This window comes from Macrosteles quadrilineatus, unplaced genomic scaffold, assembly GCF_028750875.1.
Source record: "Macrosteles quadrilineatus isolate MER2022 unplaced genomic scaffold, UCM_ALF_1.0 Scaffold_2__2_contigs__length_208266976, whole genome shotgun sequence".
NCBI classification, from domain to species: Eukaryota; Metazoa; Arthropoda; class Insecta; order Hemiptera; family Cicadellidae; genus Macrosteles; species Macrosteles quadrilineatus.
This window is the reverse complement of record NW_026542595.1, coordinates 114,855,268-114,874,736: the sequence shown is the minus strand read 5'-3', so window position 1 is coordinate 114,874,736 and position 19,469 is coordinate 114,855,268. Positions and strand designations below refer to the sequence as shown.

Sequence of the window (19,469 nt, the reverse complement as noted above, 5' to 3'; positions counted from 1 at the left end):
CTGCACCACTTTGTCAATTGGAACCAAACAGATTTGAAAAGTTTATTTTCACACTGCTATAACTTTACCTCAATTTTCCGGAAATTCACCTGTCTATATGATATCCAATGAATTTGCTGGAACTAAAACACAGATGTTGCAAAAAACAATAACTTGGAAAAGTTGAGTTTGCTAAATTGTGAGATATGTTATAAAGCACGTTCAACCCTTGCCATTTGAATCAAAATTGTTTATGTGCAAAACTATTGTAACACATGTTGGTTCTCGTACTTAGAAACGTTACTTTTTTAATATATGAGTTAAAAATTAAAATCCTGAGGTGTGAAATATGTTATAAACTACGTTCTAATACTTCTCATTTACATTCAATATTGTTAAAGTGCAAAACTATTGTAACACATGTTGGTTCTCGCACTTAAAAACGTTACTGTTTTCATATATGTATCCTGTAAAAAATCAAACTCTGGATATTATGTACTCACTTCCAGTGTCTTCTACATTTTTATTGAGTTAAATTTCAATCTTAGTTTCACATGTTTCTATAAACTCATTGGCATTATTGTAACCCGTTTTTAGGTTCTGCGTCTTTTTCAGCTCAGTAGCTCAGTTAATCGCAGTGAACAATTCCGAAGACAATCCATGTTTCTGGATAATGGAATTGAGTATTTTAATACAATATCGGGGTATAAGAAATTTGGCATAAGGGAACTTATCCTTAGTATCTTCAGACGTTTTTTTTATGAAATTGATATTTTCCTATAAAATAACGAAAAGAATCGGATTTTCAAAAATAAAATAAAATAGTTATAAAATTTTACAACTTCCATTGTAAAAATAACGGTTCAAAATGCATTAAAACTTCTGTATTTTTTCCCAGAATAAATCAAAATCATAGTTATCTCCACCGCTTACTAATGATAAGGGTTATGACAGGCTAATGGGAAAAAGTATGTCAAGATATGTTAGCCTATGGAACAAGATTTTGCAAGATGAAAAATATTTGGTTACCAGTTCCATCTGGTTATGGACCTCGTGTTCGGACTACTTGGTAAATTTATTGTGTTTATTATTTTTGTTATTTTATTTTAAATAAAAAAATGTCGTTTTTCGCATGAGTTTAATTTCACGTGGCCCAAAAAAGTTATATGGAAATACTGACAACCTCATTCATGGATGAGAAAACTGTTTTTAACGTTCTTAATCTGAAGATGTGCTCATAGAAGCACAAAACAGCTGTAGTTATTTATTACACAAGATGAATTATATGCACCTTGTTAAATTTAGAAGGTATGGGTTAGATTGCTGATTTATTTAATTTAATAAAGTACTGTGTTTTGATATTATTATTTAATGATGTACTACATTTAAATATTATTACTTGTGCTTTGCTGTCGTACTATTTTAGAGATGAAGTGCGATCATTTTAGGCTTAATTAAAAATTTTACAAGACAAATTTTTTTATTAAAACATCACACTTTACTTCTTAATTGCATTTTATATAGTAAAAGTTATTTATCACCTTCCATTTATTGCATTTGATCAAATCCCTACGAGTAATAGTTATACATTTTCCGATAAATTGACAAGTATTGCTTTTGGTGTAGGTCGTGGTTGGTTCTCGTCTGAATGTTGTGAGTCTCGCGTCACTGGGTGGATGGGAGTGTTCGTGTCCGATGTAGGTCTAATGCCAGGTTAGTTGCGCGTCACCTCTCTACTCACCAAGTGTGTTACTCTCTTCGTTGTCAGATACGATGTAATCTCAATGTGAACCAACTTTCTTGTGTTATGGTCGTTACAGAAATACAGATTTTCGTAAGTCTCAATTTATAGTTGTTTGATAAATTAGCGTGGTTTACCTTGTTTTAAATTATTGTTTAGTCTTAAGTATTGAACCTCTATCTGGGGGTTTATAAAAAGTTTTTGTTCAACTCCGAAATTAAACACGTCGTTAATAAATAAAAATTATATAATTAGTGCCTATAGCTTTTGTAGACGTTCAGCATTAAGTTTAATTGTTCAAAATCAAATTTTGAAAAACTCTAACTCTGGGAAATGTCTAATTTAAGTTTTAGTTCTTCGCAGAGTTCTTTTGCAACTTTACGAAAAACTAGTTATTATAAATAAAGTTGTTCACAACAAACATTTAAAAAAGCTGCACCACTTTGTCAATTGGAACCAAAAGATTTGAAAAGTTTATTTTCACACTGCTATAACTTTACCTCAATTTTCCGGAAATTCACCTGTCTATATGATATCCAATGAATTTGCTGGAACTAAAACACAGATGTTGCAAAAAACAATAACTTGGAAAAGTTGAGTTTGCTAAATTGTGAGATATGTTATAAAGCACGTTCAACCCTTGCCATTTAAATCAAAATTGTTTATGTGCAAAACTATTGTAACACATGTTGGTTCTCGTACTTAGAAACGTTACTTTTTTAATATATGAGTTAAAAATTAAAATCCTGAGGTGTGAAATATGTTATAAACTACGTTCTAATACTTCTCATTTACATTCAATATTGTTAAAGTGCAATTTTATATAGTAAAAGTTATTTATCACCTTCCATTTATTGCATTTGATCAAATCCCTACGAGTAATAGTTATACATTTTCCGATAAATTGACAAGTATTGCTTTTGGTGTAGGTCGTGGTTGGTTCTCGTCTGAATGTTGTGAGTCTCGCGTCACTGGGTGGATGGGAGTGTTCGTGTCCGATGTAGGTCTAATGCCAGGTTAGTTGCGCGTCACCTCTCTACTCACCAAGTGTGTTACTCTCTTCGTTGTCAGATACGATGTAATCTCAATGTGAACCAACTTTCTTGTGTTATGGTCGTTACAGAAATACAGATTTTCGTAAGTCTCAATTTATAGTTGTTTGATAAATTAGCGTGGTTTACCTTGTTTTAAATTATTGTTTAGTCTTAAGTATTGAACCTCTATCTGGGGGTTTATAAAAAGTTTTTGTTCAACTCCGAAATTAAACACGTCGTTAATAAATAAAAATTATATAATTAGTGCCTATAGCTTTTGTAGACGTTCAGCATTAAGTTTAATTGTTCAAAATCAAATTTTGAAAAACTCTAACTCTGGGAAATGTCTAATTTAAGTTTTAGTTCTTCGCAGAGTTCTTTTGCAACTACCACATCTTTCTGTTTGTTATAATTATAGATTTTCTTTACAATTGGTGGATAAACAAACCCCTTACTGCAAAATTGAAGCTAATAATTATCTTTTTCGCCCTTTAGCATGTCGTTTTACCGGTTTAGTATATAATACCTTGATTGCATTTGTATTTTTAACTGTATTTATAACAAAAAATTAACACTTAAAAATACAAAAGTCAAATTCTATGGATGATTATTAGTTTTTCTTTGACTACTTTTTTGTTGCTTTTCAATATTACAACGTTTAGGCTAAATAAATAAGACAACATAAGTATTTTTGTGATGATAATGTATAAATGCATCTTATTGCATACTATCATTGATTATACACTATACCCAATACCATTATACACCATATTATACTATACAGGTTGATAGTAATCTTATACAATATCAATAGTTTTTGAGTGTATTTTTCATTTTAAAGATGATAACAGTAACTTCAAAATTAATTCTTTTAACTTTGTTTTACATAAGATATAAAACGATTATGGAACACATTCTCAATCCAGCCAGTAATCCGCTAGAAATCACACTGGTACTATTAAAGAAATGTTTGATATATTATAATATAAATTAATATTAAGACTTTTAAAGAATATTATATATTGATAAAAGGCCAATTCACCAATCGTTTATACGATATTAATCCACTCTCGTTTGAAAGCTTACTACAGCAATGGGCGTTTTTCGGGTTAAGCTTCCTATCTCGAAGCTTAGCCTCAGTCATTTTCACTGTCCCGATTAAGTTATGGAGTTATATTTTTCTCTTGGCCAACATATTATTGAGATATTTTGTCGTGTTATGTATAGGAATAAAAATATTTTACAGTATGATGATGAAAAAATTATTTTAAATGATTTACGTTTGTTTCGTTTGTTTTAATGAATATTAACATAAAAAACATTAAAAGCTATGCTCGATTTTAAGGGAAATGTTTTTTATTGTTCAACATTAATTTCTTTAGCAACAAAATAAATGTTTCTAGCACACTCGTAATTTTGAAACCATCTGGAGCAAAAATTAAATTAAGTAACAAGTTTTTTTTTTTATGTAAGCATAATAAATTTTATCTTTGTTAGTTACGCTTGTTAAAAAAATGCTAGGCCTAAACTAGTTAAATAATAAATCTTTTGGAAGTAATTGTTCCTCGTTATCAGCTGTTTCAATGAAAGTTTTGACGTATTCAGAGATCAAAGATCTTTGACTTTTTTCCAACGAATTGTTATACTCTTACAACTGAAGCAATACAAAACTCCAACCAGTTAGTATAACTCGTACCAGTATAAAACCCCTTAGGTTGGAGCAAGCAATTCCGAACGTCTGGTAGATTTTGTTGTTGTTGCATTGATTTCTTTTGAAAAGAAAGAAAGAAAAAGCGCTTTATTTTCAAAATACCCAGTGCATAATACAAGTTAATTCGTCCCACCCAGGGGATGTGCCTATGTGCTACAGCAATAACCTCTCGGTCGTCTGCCGGCTTTCATTTCTCTTGTTTCTATGATTTTTCTTTTGATGGTCTAATCTCATATCATTAGCACAGATGCATGTTGACGAATAATATGTATGGAGGTGAAAACAAGCTAGAAGGGCTGTCAGCTTTACTTTATCCTAGGATGGATAGTTCCACATCTGAACTAAAACACAAACACAACACAAAGCACACAAAGAACACAAAGCATGAAAATCCAGTAATTAATTATAATCTTCCAACTGAAGAAATATACAACTCCTACCAGCAAGACTAGTATAATTACCGCCAGTATTGAACACCTCCGGTTGGGTCTAGCAATTCGGATCCTCTTGAAAATTTGTTATATTCCTGCTGAACATGGTGTACTCAATAGTCACATTTGCTCAAGTTGATTCTCGCAGTAATGTTTTGTCTCTCTTGTGACATATAGAACCGAGTTGTTTATTAGTGTTGCTTAAAAAATCGGCCTACTCTTACAACTGGTAACATGCCCAGGGCCCACTCTACTTTCAAATCTTCAGTAATGAAATTATTAATAACAGAATAAAAGAAATAATAAAAAATTAAAATCAAAAGAAGTTTTATGTATTATCTAATAGCATGCATATTTTGATTGCTGACCCCGATTAGAAATCAATTGTCGAATACCTTACGACAACTTGAACTGAAATGGTTGAATAATTTCTTATTTACATGTGTCCTTGTGTGATATATCTCAAAGCAGCAATCTGGATGGAGATATGGTTTATCCGGGCATTATTCGCATAGGTAAATAACTTTGGAACCAATCATTCTGCATGGCTCCGGTTCGTGAGTGGTCCTGCAGTGATCCAATTCTGAGGTCGATTAGTTTGAGTCTGTCTAACAACTCCTGGTCCATAAGGAGGAAGGCATTGTCCTGTGTATTAGTTATTCGTTGTAGTCAGCTTTCAGGCTAGGAAGACGGATCTGTTAAATCACCAGACTTTCCTGGAGGAGGACCGGTAATTTCGTCTGCCATGATCTTGGCTTTAAATTGGTTCCTAAGTTTCCTTATTTCTTGATGTTTCTTAATGCTAGGTCTACACTGACTAATATTATGTTACATTTGAAAGTAGATGGTCCTCGTTAGGAGCTGTTTTGATGTACTCAGAAATTAAATCTTTGATTTGATTTCATTTATTTCAACGGCAAAATTGCCAATTCATACATGGAAAATTCAAATTATACACGATACTGACAACAAATTTCACAAGCAAAGGCAAAGAACAATAATTTAACGATCAACAAAAGAAACAATAACAGATCAGTACAGTCAACGAGAAATATCAATACATACAATAACAATGCAAAAAATGTAAACAAGAACAAAAACACAACTATGAATACAATAAATTAATTTACAATGCGATAACAAACACTAACAAGATCTAAGCAAACAGAAACGGTGAGTTTTTCCATTCTAGGAAGCAACAATATGTAGTAAGAAATAATAGGACAAGTATAATAAACATGGGAGAGAAATTAAAGTTTTGACTAGAAATACTTAAGTTAAAAGGAAACAGATATTGCACGAACAAACAATGCCTTGATTTCTTTAGGCGTGTAACCATAGTTTCTACTCTTAAACAAGGCTATTACGCTTTCTTTTGTATGTTTAAGTAGATCTTAGCATTGAACAAATGGACAAAACCAAAAGTACCAAATTAATACAATGCCACATAAGTAACAGTATTCTTTTACATCAAATAACGCCACATTGATGTTGGAAATAAATTTAAACATTGATCTACACACGAAAGATATAGTGCTGATACAAGTTTAAATTGCAGGACCTAAAGCAAAATAAATATATAACGAAAATTGAAATTATCCTGTAAAATAAGCTACTACTATAAAATGAAACTTTCATCCCTGTATGAGTTGTAACGCATTATTGTACTCATGGGAACTGGAGCTCCGTTCAGACGAAATGCAATGTTTAAAAGCTTTAATCAAATCCTTGAATCATATTTCATTTACTTTGAATTCAAAGACAATATTTAACTCGTGTTATCTTTGCATTGAAACATCCTTGTCAAGTTTTTGATAATCGTCTAATACAATATCTTATGAAAAAAAAAACAAATATTGTTTTTCTAATCATTGCATATTGTTTATAAAAATTAAGATCCTCGTAATTATTTTATTAGTTGTAGGAAACATTCATGTGTTGGATTATTTGTTTGTTTTAAAGTAAGGATTTAAGTTGCGGTTATTTAAACAAATAAATGTTTTACTTTGATATTCAATGAATAACTGGCAGAACGAATGATTATTCAGCACTCACTAATGAAGATTGGATTCCAAACAAAGCATTCTCGAGGATATTGCTACTGCAATGAGAAATTTATACATCGTTAATGCAGAATAAATCCATCTTTTTAGATATTAGTCGCAACCTTAAAAAACAAACCAAACTTGTTCAATGACTATCAAAGACGACTTACAAATTTTGCACAAACAGTTTAAGTTTGTCTTCACTATTTTATTATGATAATGTAATTTCGATTAGCGTTTATATCCAAAACCAACTGTTTACTTAAGCATTTGAACAGTGGAATTTACAAATCTTAGAAGACACAAACTATTTTTATTGAGTTCATGATGATTTTATGCATGGTTCTAGTATTTGTTTTTAATGTACTCAGATTAAAATGTACTCTACTTTGAATTGAAATATCCAGTTAAGATAATCAGGAATATATATTTAAGTATTTATGCAAACCAAAGTGAACATTCATTTTATTCGGACACTTTTAATATTTTTATTTTGTCCGCTGCATCCTCAGCATTTAGAACAATTGCCGACCCCGATTAGAAATTAATTGTCGAATATCTTACGACAACTTGAACTCGAATGTTTGAATTGGTTATTAATTACATGATTGTCCTTGTGTGGTATAGTTCAAAACAGCAATCCGGGTGGAGATATGGTTTATCAGGACATGATCTGCATGGTTATGATTTTATTTGGCTTAAAATCTTTCTTGAAAAGTGCACCGAGATAAGAGATGTTCGACGCTCGAGTTTGCAGATTAAGAAAAGTGATTGTTCATAATATGCAAGAAGGGGAAACTTTTGATTCTGATTGGTTACTGCTTTCAAAACAATCGAATCATTGAAACAATCCAGGTGTAGGAATAATGGTCTATCTGGACATGACCTGCATAGGTAAATAACTTTGGAACCACCCATTCTGCTCATCCCTGCTTGTTGCTTTGGACGATCCAGTGTTGCCAACCGTTAAATCTAGAGTCCCTGGAACTCGGTTTAATCAAGTAATTTAAAAAAAATTTTATTAGTCGTTAAATATATTGCATTGTAAAACAAATAATATAATATTGGTAATATATAATATAATACAAATAATATAATATAATATTTAATATAATACATATAATATAATATAATACAATATTATATAATAAAGGAAGATTGTTCTTGCCCTTAAAGCTACAAAAAAAGCCTCAACAGTTATTAGTGACTGAAATCAATAATGGAACAATATAACTGTTATTATATTATACAAAAGTTATTGATAGGCTTTCAAGTTTAATGTTTATAATATAAATAAATTTATCACCTATTTTTCAACCACTATAATTTTACGATGATCTTACATCACCTTACGTTGTTGGAAAATCTGCCTATCATAGAATCAACGGCTTATTCCCTAGCTAGACAAGATTAAACATAACCTACAAGTTGAATACATTAACCCGCTGGAGAGAGTATGAAGAATTTTCTCTGCGGTATGTGAATATGGAATAACTTTACAAGAATGATTTAGGAACCACTACTTTTAATACTCACGCGCCATGAAGAAAATAGTTCGTAAGCTCGTTCGTACTTCTGTTTAGATTTTTCTGGTAACAGGTTTAAAGATACATGTTTAGCAGTTCCTGCAATTTCTTCTGGTGTGCACTAATTTACTCGTTATCACTTTCAGTCATTCATTTGAAACATGTTAGTCCCACTTTCCACTTATAATTATTCTTTCAAATAGTTATAGGTTCTAACTTATGTTATAGGTTGTGTTCAAACCAAGTGTCGAAAATAGAACATATATAAACACGAAATGACAAGTTAAATCGTAGTTATAATATTCAATCAGCTGATCATAGTATTATTATATTTCAGTGTTGCCAACCTATTTCCAAGGGTGCACGGATTATGTGCATAATAAAACCACGCTGTTTTATATCGTGACAACTTCACATAGTTTATGGACTTAATTAACTCTTCTGTTAAAATGAATATCTGTAAAGCTCGAGTTTATGTTATCAACTGATAATTTGGTGTATTTCAAACAATAATATTTAGCAAACTAGTATTTTTACTTCACAATAACTCAAATCCCATATATTACTTACCTTATGATAGTATTCCATTCCATATTCTCCATACGTAACCCCTATTTTACACATCAAAAAACCTTTCCAATATCTTATATAATAATTCAGAGAAATTAAAAAATTACCATGTTATAAAACTAGTTATGTAAAATATATTTACTTCTTAATAAAAAAATAGTAGTTTTACAAATGGTCACATAAAAAAAACTTGAATTGCAAAGATGCAAAATATGCTAACTAGACAATTGGGGACGAAATAACTGCTGCGGATTAAGTAGGAAAGAAAAAGATTTCGTTTTACAGCTTTCACAGTTTTTCTTCTAGATTACAGAATTATTCATGAGAATGCAATGTTGGTTTTCGCTGCGACTTTTATTGCTCCAGTTAGTTTAATTAGAAGTTTATTTTCTTGTCATTTAAATTTGTAGCCAATATATCAAAAAGTATAAAATAAATATTTTTTAAACAATAGAGCAGCAATATTTTTTTTTTAAGTGGAACTTTAGTTGTTGTATTTTAATCAATGGCTATTACAATTTGTATAAAACAACCTAAAGCAACATTAATAGTCCTGTTTGTAATAAGTTAAATTGCTAAACAATAATAACTTTCTGATTAAATGTTGATTTATTTTACAACTTGTACAGTCTCGTTACTGTAGAATAATTTAGTCTCACAGTTTTTTAAACACATTTAGATATTGATTGTGATTATAAAAACTGTATTGAAAGCAACAGACTATCCAAAAAGCTTTGTTTCGAGAGATTTAAGTGGACAGTTTATGATAAAAATACTAAACGTAAGTTTGTATGCAGCAGTTTAGTTTATCGAAACGGAGTTAATGCCTTTTACTGTTGCCTTTTTGGTAAATCTTATTTTAATAATAAAAAAACTTCTATAATTGTTAAAAGTTTTGTTTTTAACTACATTTTACACCATCTCACGTCACAAACCTAATACTTTCAAATTCTATAGCGTTTTTAATAATAAAAAGAGTTGTTTCTTTAACTTTTTGTACTCATTTTCTACATTTTCTACTTGAATATTCTTGACGGCATTAAGTATTGACTCTTAAGAAAGCGTAATGTTTCAGAATGTTACACACTTTCATAAGCGTACTCATATTGTACCTTCTTTCTGTTTTCAAAATTGTTTTTAACTGATCTGTCTGCTCAGCTTATTTCACCATCTTTCTCATCAAGCTAATTTTTTGTAATGCAGTAAGTTCTTGTTTAACTGCTGGTCAGGATCCTTCCTCTACAGGTGGAATGGTTGAAAAATTATGTTATTAAAAATTACAGAAACCTGCAGAAAAAATTGAGCATGTTTGAGACAGACCAATAGAATCAAACCAAGCTTTAATCATGTATTACAATTTATGTTGAGTATTTTCCAATGGCAACGATGAAGGTAATTCATGTTTGATTTCTTTGAATATCGCTCCAAGGATATGGCTTTAATGAAAACCCAATAAGGGTTCTTTTATCCTTTTGAAGTTTTCTTTCAAACGGAACCTAGAAAATTGATTATTAAATATTTTGTTATGAAACATTTTTTTCTTTGTACTTTACTAATTTTTGTACAATTTCATCCTGGGCATTGAAACTATTATAATACAAAGCCAAAACAAATAAATCCTTTAATTTTTCGTAAAATTCTGATTTTTTACTCACTACTATTTCCCTAACTAGTGTTGACACCTATGTAATTTAATTAGATTCAACCCTTTTAAATACTTTTAAAAATACTGCAAACCTTTTAAAACAAAAGTTTCTATTTTGTACAAAATATCTCTTGAAATTTAAATTTAGATTTACACACGTCTAGATCTACACATCAACAAGTCTATTTTTCATATTAAAATTTAAAAGATTTTGATATATTTTATACATAAACTGTCAAACGCTCCCTGTTTCTTGGTCTACAATATCGTCTTATTGACTTTTACATTGACGAATGGTAATATTGCATGATACCATTATACAGAACGTTTTCTTTACAGAGAGCACGGAACCGAATATATACATTGTAATCTTTCATCTGTCTGCTTAAGTCAAGACCTAACAGTAATGAGAATCTGTTATTTACTATGTTTAACTGCCTTTGTAATTCCACCATCGACTTTTATTCCGTATTAATTTCTTGCGTTTAAAACATTGACGATTGCGAAGGCTTACATATATATATTTACATTCAATAATTATTACTGTATTTGTAAGTTTATAGAAGCAAAATCGCCGAATTAATAACTGTTTGTGTATCAAGTTGATTGACTATTCTTTATGACTCTAGAAATAGTAATTTTAATATTAAATAATATACTAGAGTCGTGCAAATATTCACCAAGTGGCTTTTAAAGACCAATATAATGGTAAATTACCTTCGTAATCGAATGCAACTTGTATAAATCAATTTAATTACCAATTGAATGATCAATTGGATCTGTTTCGCCGTTAATCGTCACTGATATCTACTACAAGTTGGATTAAATAACAAGGTAAAAATTGTAGCACTAAATTAGTCATTATACATCCAGGGGCACTAAACAAAAAATTAAATAGCTTTAATGCAAAGTATTATATTTAATGGTACATACATAACTTCAATGAACAAAAAATAAATGTTTTACATTTTTCCGAGAATGGCGAAAACATTTGTGTGATTACATTTATTTAACAGGTTCTAGGAACGAAGTGAATTTTACACGAAACAGTTTTTTTTCTTTGAAAGTCAGTAATACTTTTCAACAGTAAACACGATCTCTGTTAACATTTCTGTGAACTTCACTGACACACGAAGAGAAATCTAATTGCATTCATGAAAGTGATGTTTTAAAAAATAAATGAAATCTTAAAAAGTTAGCGTTTACAGAAGAATATTACTAAAGGATAGTTTTTATTTAATTCTGACCTTAAAACAATCTGTATACACTGGTCTTTTGTGAATTTTGTTACACATACAGACTATTAAAATACGTAAAGCATCACAGTAGATTTATTTACACATTTTATAATAGAAAATTCAGCTGCTAAGGTCTGTGACGAAAACAATACTCTTTACAAAAACCTAAGTAAAAATTGAGTTAAGTTAATGCTAAAATAACTGAATGAAAATCCGACGACAGTTTACTGGAAAAGCAGATTCTTTTCGCTTTTGTCTTTTCGTTAAAGTAAAATCTTGTAATCTTCTCGTTCTCGCAACAGTTAAAGCGTTTATCAACTTTGTTTTTAACAGTTTCGCTTAAAGAAAACTTAAGATATAATGGGACTTTTTTAATAATTGACAAATCATGAATTTTTAACTCATGATATGGTTGATCAATTATTAAATTATGACTGAGGTGTATTTTATAATACTAACGACCTAATTAAGACGTTATCCTATAGTTGTTTCGGTTGACTGTATTAGTAATTGTATTTAACAAATAGCTTAAAGTTAAGATTTATCTTTGGGCTTGATTCAAATGACGATACAAGTTTATTTGAAATAATCGAATCTGCATTTTGTATGAGATTTAATATTATACACTCACGTTTTGTTCAAACAAAAAAACAACTAGAAAATATTTTATTGATTAGTAATCAAACAAACTTTAGAAGTTTTTTTTATTGAATAAAAAGTCTGAAATATTCTAAAAGTTTTAACTTTTAATTCATGTGGAAGATAAATCAGAATTTCCTAGAGGTAGAAAACAATTAGTCGTCATATTCAGAACAAACTTTATTCAATGCCTGAAGTCATTACTCAAGAGTGTTAATGAGGAGATTCTCCGCTTTCCGGTTTATTTAATTTAAACTTCTAAAGTTTTTCAAACTCATTAAAAGAAGTACTTAGTGGGAAAGAGATTAAAACTCTTAAAAAAATACTTTTCACAGTCATATTTAAAGAACATTGTTGCAGAAAGTGCTTAAGCACTTATAAAAGAAGTTTCTAAAGTCACCTTTTCATGTAATTCCATGGGCATTTCAAAATAGATGGTTTCTAAAAGTACTTTCATATGTTTTAATTTATTTCAGAAACTATTCAAGCTTTACTCAAACGAACGGATTAAAAAATTATGTACTTTTTAAATTAATTAACGATTGCCATTTGTTTCATAATAATGATGAGTTTAATCTTGTTCCAATCACTTAAAATGATCTTCATTGTATTTATTTATGATGTTTGAATGTAGTTCATTAATTAGTTAAGAAACAATTGAAGCTTCTGCTTCTTCAATTTTACGATAATTCCGAACATAACAAAATTCAAACATAATGATAATAATCAGCTGCTAACAATTTAACTAATATTAAATGTTATAAATGGTTGTATACAAAAGAATACTTTCTCAACAAAAAAAAAAACTATTTTTAATATAGAATGAATGCTTAGCTATCTAAAGAAAAGTAAGGTTACTATTATAAAAACTCAACTTTCAAACAAACTAATAATAAAAAACCTTTTTAGTTACTGAAGAACATTTTTGAAATATGGCCATAAATCTTGGTCACAATTTTATCAATATATTTTAAAATAATAGTTAATCTGCCATTACAATATTTTTACTCAATGTCGTAGATTACGTATCTTTACGTAATATAATTGAGTTTTTAAATGTGTGTTAAAATGAAAAAAATAACGGCATAAAATGTGTGGTATTTTGACCTATTAACTTGTGTGAAGAAATATGATAAGCCCTTAATTAGTGGTTGAGTTCCCCTCACCCCTTATGTCACTCGATACTGGTTACTAATTTGCCCCTCTACAAATCTTTGTGTCTCAAAATATATATTTAGTAAAAGAAATTCTTGTTGATTCACACTTAAGTTGTTTTTTATTCATAAGCATGTATTCCTATTCCACAGAATTTCAAGCATTGTGCTAAAATTAAAAAATGGTAATGTCTTGACGGTTGGGGTGGAATTTCATCATACATTCCAACATAATTCGACGCAGCTTTACCTAAAATATAAACGTTGGTAATGGTTTCGAATATACCTTATAAGACAGAAGAGATACTTGTCGTCGTATGTTTCAAATTTGATTGAAATTTAGAACTACTATTTAGTATTTTTCAAATGTATTTGATTAGTCATAATAAGTAATATGTGATTCCTAGTTTTGTTTTGTTTAAGTTTTAGAATTGTTCTCAATTTTATTTTGTGTTGTTGTGCAATAAGAGTTTTGGATGAAAGCAAATTTAATTCCACAAAAAGTATCTAGGCCTATTTATTTTACGGGAATAAACAATAGGTGCAAATAATTTTCACCCTGCCCTAACAGAAATGTAAATTAAACACCCAAACAAAGATAGAATCCAGAGTAATAAGTCATTAGTGATTCAAAAAGTTAAACATCTGTTGAAACAACTCACCGATTGCAGGCTTTTTGTAAGATAGGATTATTTGGCCTTATGTTTGCGTTTAAACAAAGGATTTTTATTAAGATTTCATTCCCTAATGACGTTTTACTTGAGTGTATAAAAAATATACTACAATTTTAATTCATATAGTTATATTAAACAACTTTTTCTCGCAATGTATATTCTTGGTATTAGTCCTCCATTCAAATTCCACTTTATCTGCTTTCTCAACTAGTATGTAATGAAAGATGAATAATTGCGCTACAAATATTCTCTACAAGAATACTCTCAAAGAAGCTAATAAGATAAGTATTTTCTGAACAATACATGTTCTATTAATACTGTGATTCTATGAAACGTTTAATTACTATAGCTTTGACTTATTGTAAAGACCTTTGAATCCATTCAACTTAAAAGTATTCAAATTCTTTTCTCTCTTAACTGTTTATTTTTGTCTTGTTGTATGTTTAAGGGTATTAATATTTGTTTTCGTTTGTCACAGGAGTAATGTACGTTTAAATATAGATTACATATGATAACTCTTTTGTTTGTTTTTAACGTTGAATTTCTTAGTTAACGTGGAAATCATGGTACGATTTAAAAAAATAGAATTGTAAAATTGTGCCATAAACATTTATAGAATAGTGCAGATGTATTATTTTATTAACTTATAGGCTATATAAAGGAAACAAAATGATGTATTAGTATAAGTATATAATTAACGCAAACAATATGTTTTGATATTATAAATGTTACAGAAACAATTTGTAATAACCTATTAACTAATAGAAAACAGCAGTTGGTTTTTGCAATAACTAACTAAAATTGAGTTGCTATAATCTAATGGTGATGGCAATATTTTCTCATTCGCTTTAGATTGAAAATATGTTTTCAGGAGTCGGGAATTATTACATTAATGTTTGTTTACTTTCAATTTATTTTGTAACACACTAACATGCATGTAATATAAAATATACTTAGTAAAGGCATCACATAATTAAGATTAATTGTACAATATAATGACACTGGTTTCTTACAGTATATTGATAGACTTTCTATAGTTTTTTATAGACTTTTTTATAGTTCATAGACTTTCAGATTTATGGCTAATACTAAGTTTATGATATTAAAAAAAAACATTATGCAATGTTGGATGTTCTCATTAAATTAATTGTGCGAAAGTGATTTAAGATGATAGTGGGGGAGCTACGTATATCAAAACTGCAAATTGTGATAAGAAACCCCCTTTTGGTAAGAATGTAGGTTCTGGTCCGACAACTAAAATAAGATGGGGAGGCATTGCCTAAAGTTGTTATAATCCAAAATGGCGGCCATTTTTCAAAATGGCTGCCCGTATTTTGTGTTTACTTAGTTATTCAATAATAATAGCTTTAAAATGGCATTAACACTATTAAATATTGGTATAATCTTAATCTGGAGATTCTGGCCTTTAATTTAATACAAAGTTTGTAATACATTACAATTATATAATCTCTATAATCTAAGGCTGAAAATTTACTCGTTTTCAGCCAATTCTGAAGGTCAGCAAAAGGCTGTTTATTTAAGAGTTTAGTTATTCACCTCCAACGTTTTATTTACAACATGTTTTTCACCTTTGCCTGTATCCATTTTGAGACATAAGGAAAATAAAAATACCCCCGCCACAGCAAACCTGCAGACTCAGTTAATTTCCATTTGCCTGAGTTGATTTCCAACTAAACGTATTTAATTAGCATTAGGTTTTATGAGTACCTAGGCATGCTGCTACAGGGAGGGTAAAAAAGTGTGTTTTTTAGTAAAATATTAATAACTTAGTATAAAATAAATAAATTTACCAAGTTCGTTCAAAATGTATACATGAACAAGCAAACTACAACATTTTACAACATTCTCCATAAGAATAACATGGGAATTTTAAAATAACAATTTTTGGAATTTTATCCGTAACCAATTATTGTACAAAAACACTTTTATATACTAAATTATTTGTTTTTTGAGCTCTTTGAAAAGGTCTGGAGAGAAATTGGGACATGTTGTGTTTAGAGGGTCAAAAATTGAAGAAACCAATTTTTACCCCATAAAACCCCCCATGAAGCCCCGTTCCCATGGTCCGATCTTGCTGGTTCACGAAATCATTCAAGTTTATCCCGCCTTACACCTTCAAACCAAATTTCATCAAAATCGGACGAAAAATACTCAATTTATCGCGTTCACGGACACACACACACAATTTGTATATATATATATATATTTACAAATTTTAACTAATGGTGTTTTTGGCCTCTGGGGACATTAAAATGAAAAAGTAAATCGGTCCCGGGCCTAGGTCTTACCATGCCACCTACGGTAATAGCTACTTCCCTATAGGCAAAATAGCTAAAAATGGTGTTGGTAGAAATATTCTGCAACTTATAAAATATAGCGTGTTTTTTTATTTGGTGATATAAATTTTCTGTAAATAGATTTACATTTATTACCTTATTACTGAACTTATTTACTTAGCTTATACCTAAAAACCTAAAGATTTATCAGAAACACCATTTTGCATGATGTATATCAAAAGAAAATATATAAAACCTAAAATACGGGCAGCCATTTTGAAAAATCGCCGCCATTTTTACTATAGCAACTTTGGTCGGTGCCTCCCCATCTCATTTTCACTGCCTAACCTTAAACTACATTCCCACCAAAGGGCATACTCTTATCACAATTTGCAGTTTTTTTATGGTTTTTTTACTTTAGCTCCCCCACTATGAAACAATTCGCAGAAACATCGGGTTTGCAAAGACAAAACTGGCCAAAGCCAAATCCCTTAAAACCAACGTAATGCTGCTCTCCTGGGCTTAAGATTCAGGCGACTACTTATTTACTTCGGCTGATTAAAGTGTCCTTAGAAAGCAGTTAATAAAAGTGACTTAGTTTGGTTTGAACAAGGCAAGGTAAATATGAATTAAACTTATATGTAGTATGTTTAATCAGTATTTTAATAAAATCAAAATTTCTTTATTTCACATGAAATAAGTTACAAGCATTTTACAAATATTACATATAAAATATATACTAATTTTGCTAAAATATAAACGAAATTAAACCCACATGGGAAACCCCTTGCGTGGGAGTGAGTCGTTATAGAACAGAAATAAATGAAAGTTTTGAAAACATATAAAATTTAAAGAAACCACTTGAAAAAGAATCACTGATTACACAGCGCTAGCGGAATTAAACAAATAATGGCATATTACTTTCGTTTAAACTTTCGCAATTATTGGCTAGCAATGTTTTTCCTCTCGGTCATTTCTCAATAATCCATTTCTCAATCATAAATACTTTTGATTTTAATCAAATGCCTAAATATTTACTAAGCTAAAAGGTTTAAACAAATCATATATGTGCAAAAGTACTAATTCAAACAAATCAGCATCATGAAACTGTTTATTCAGTGATTGTTTGTGTTTTATCATTTCAATAATCTTAATTGATTTATATTATTGTAGTCCCGGTCCGGTTTCATTACACAAAAAATAGCATCAAGAGTGTAAGTTATATTTAGAAACCTAAATATTAACAATCAAGTTCATCATAGTAAAATGGGTTGAATGTGCAAAGAAATCTTAATGAATAAAAGAGGAACTCGACTGTAAAAGTAATCCACAATCGATTTAACTTAGGAGTTACTTTTACAAAATAAACTTAAACGGGGTTTGTTTGAATGAGACACTTTGAGTCCTTGATTCATTACAAAATTGCAGTTTCGAGTTTAATTTATTTACTGGTTTTAGTTTCAAATAGCTCATAAAAGAACAAAACAATTATTTGAACCCAAATATGGTGTCTGATTGGGCTAAATAACGGGAAATTTTACTAGCCAGAATAAGTCGGAACTTTCTCGTTGCTTGTATATTCACCGTTTTTGTAAATTTTATATTATTAGGTAATTTATTAGATGTTGTGTTTTATGAAAGCTAAAACAATGATATAACCTTTAAACAAAAAAAAAAAAAACAAACACTTTCTAAAACACTGGAAATTGGAATACTAACGTTCTATAACATTATTATTTTTATTTTATTTGGCAATACATTTTTTTAAACTTAGGATACTTTATTTAGATATAGTTAAAATTGTATACTACATGTTGAATGAGGAGTCGTATTTGTGTTTTCCTATTCAAAAATGCTTTCTCACAAATAAAAAAAAGTTATATTAAACTAAAATATGTTAATGTTAATTTTCCATTCGTTAATGGAAAAGGGTAGTTTAGTGTCAATTCTCGAATCTAGCTATTATTATTCAGCCAAGTTCTTCCCAATTTTACCGTTATTCACAACTCACAGTCCCGAAAACAATCGGATATTTCCGCTCGTGTCAATTCAGTTCACTTAAATGAACGCTAAGGTATTTGCAGTTGGAAAGTATTGCCACCTTTCTTGGAAAAGAACAATTAAATGTTTCAGTTGCCTCTTCGTTCTAAAAATTCTAGGAAACTACTCAACCTTTTTTCTCCCACTTGATGCGTTTTACTGTTGAACTGATTGCAATTGTTTTAAAATTACATTTCGCCTTGCTAACTGAAAGGGAATTTCATTACCTTATGTCTTGAGCTATAACTGATGCAAACAATTATAGTAATTTCCGGAGGTAGAATACAATCAACATTATGAAATGTTGAGGAGTTTTTTTTATTTTCTTTTTATTAAATTTACATAAGGAGAGGAATACGCATATATGGCTCAAGGAAATCATGATACAAATCGCATTTGTATTATATCCTGCATAGACAATATTATACCCAATATATAATTTATCTACGAATGATTCGTATTACAGTTCGGTCCTGAATTAAGCAGAGTTGTTATAAGATTACAATGTATATATTCAGTCTCGGCTGCCGTGAGTCTATAACGGGAAGTTCTGTATAATTATATCATGCAATACTTCCATTAGTTATACAAGTCAATATTACAATCTTCTAGATTCTAGATGGAGTTATCAAAAGATTTTTGAATAAAAAATATGAACGTAAAAGCATTAAATGTGTCACAAAAACTTAAATAATTTAATTTAGTATTTAGGTTGATAGGTTGTGTAAGACTATTTGTTTGGTTT

At 29.7% G+C, this 19,469-nt stretch overlaps 1 protein-coding gene across 1 annotated transcript in view; it reads left to right on the top strand.

The window, feature by feature from the left end:
* Positions 1-2,746: 2,746 nt before the first annotated feature.
* Positions 2,747-19,469, top strand: part of LOC128986610 (neuropeptides capa receptor-like) — a 51,367-nt gene continuing 34,644 nt past the window's right edge. Inside the window, exon 1 of the mRNA XM_054407060.1 lies at positions 2,747-2,857. The gene's annotated coding sequence lies outside the window, so the exon portion shown is untranslated. The remainder of the gene's footprint in view (positions 2,858-19,469) is intronic.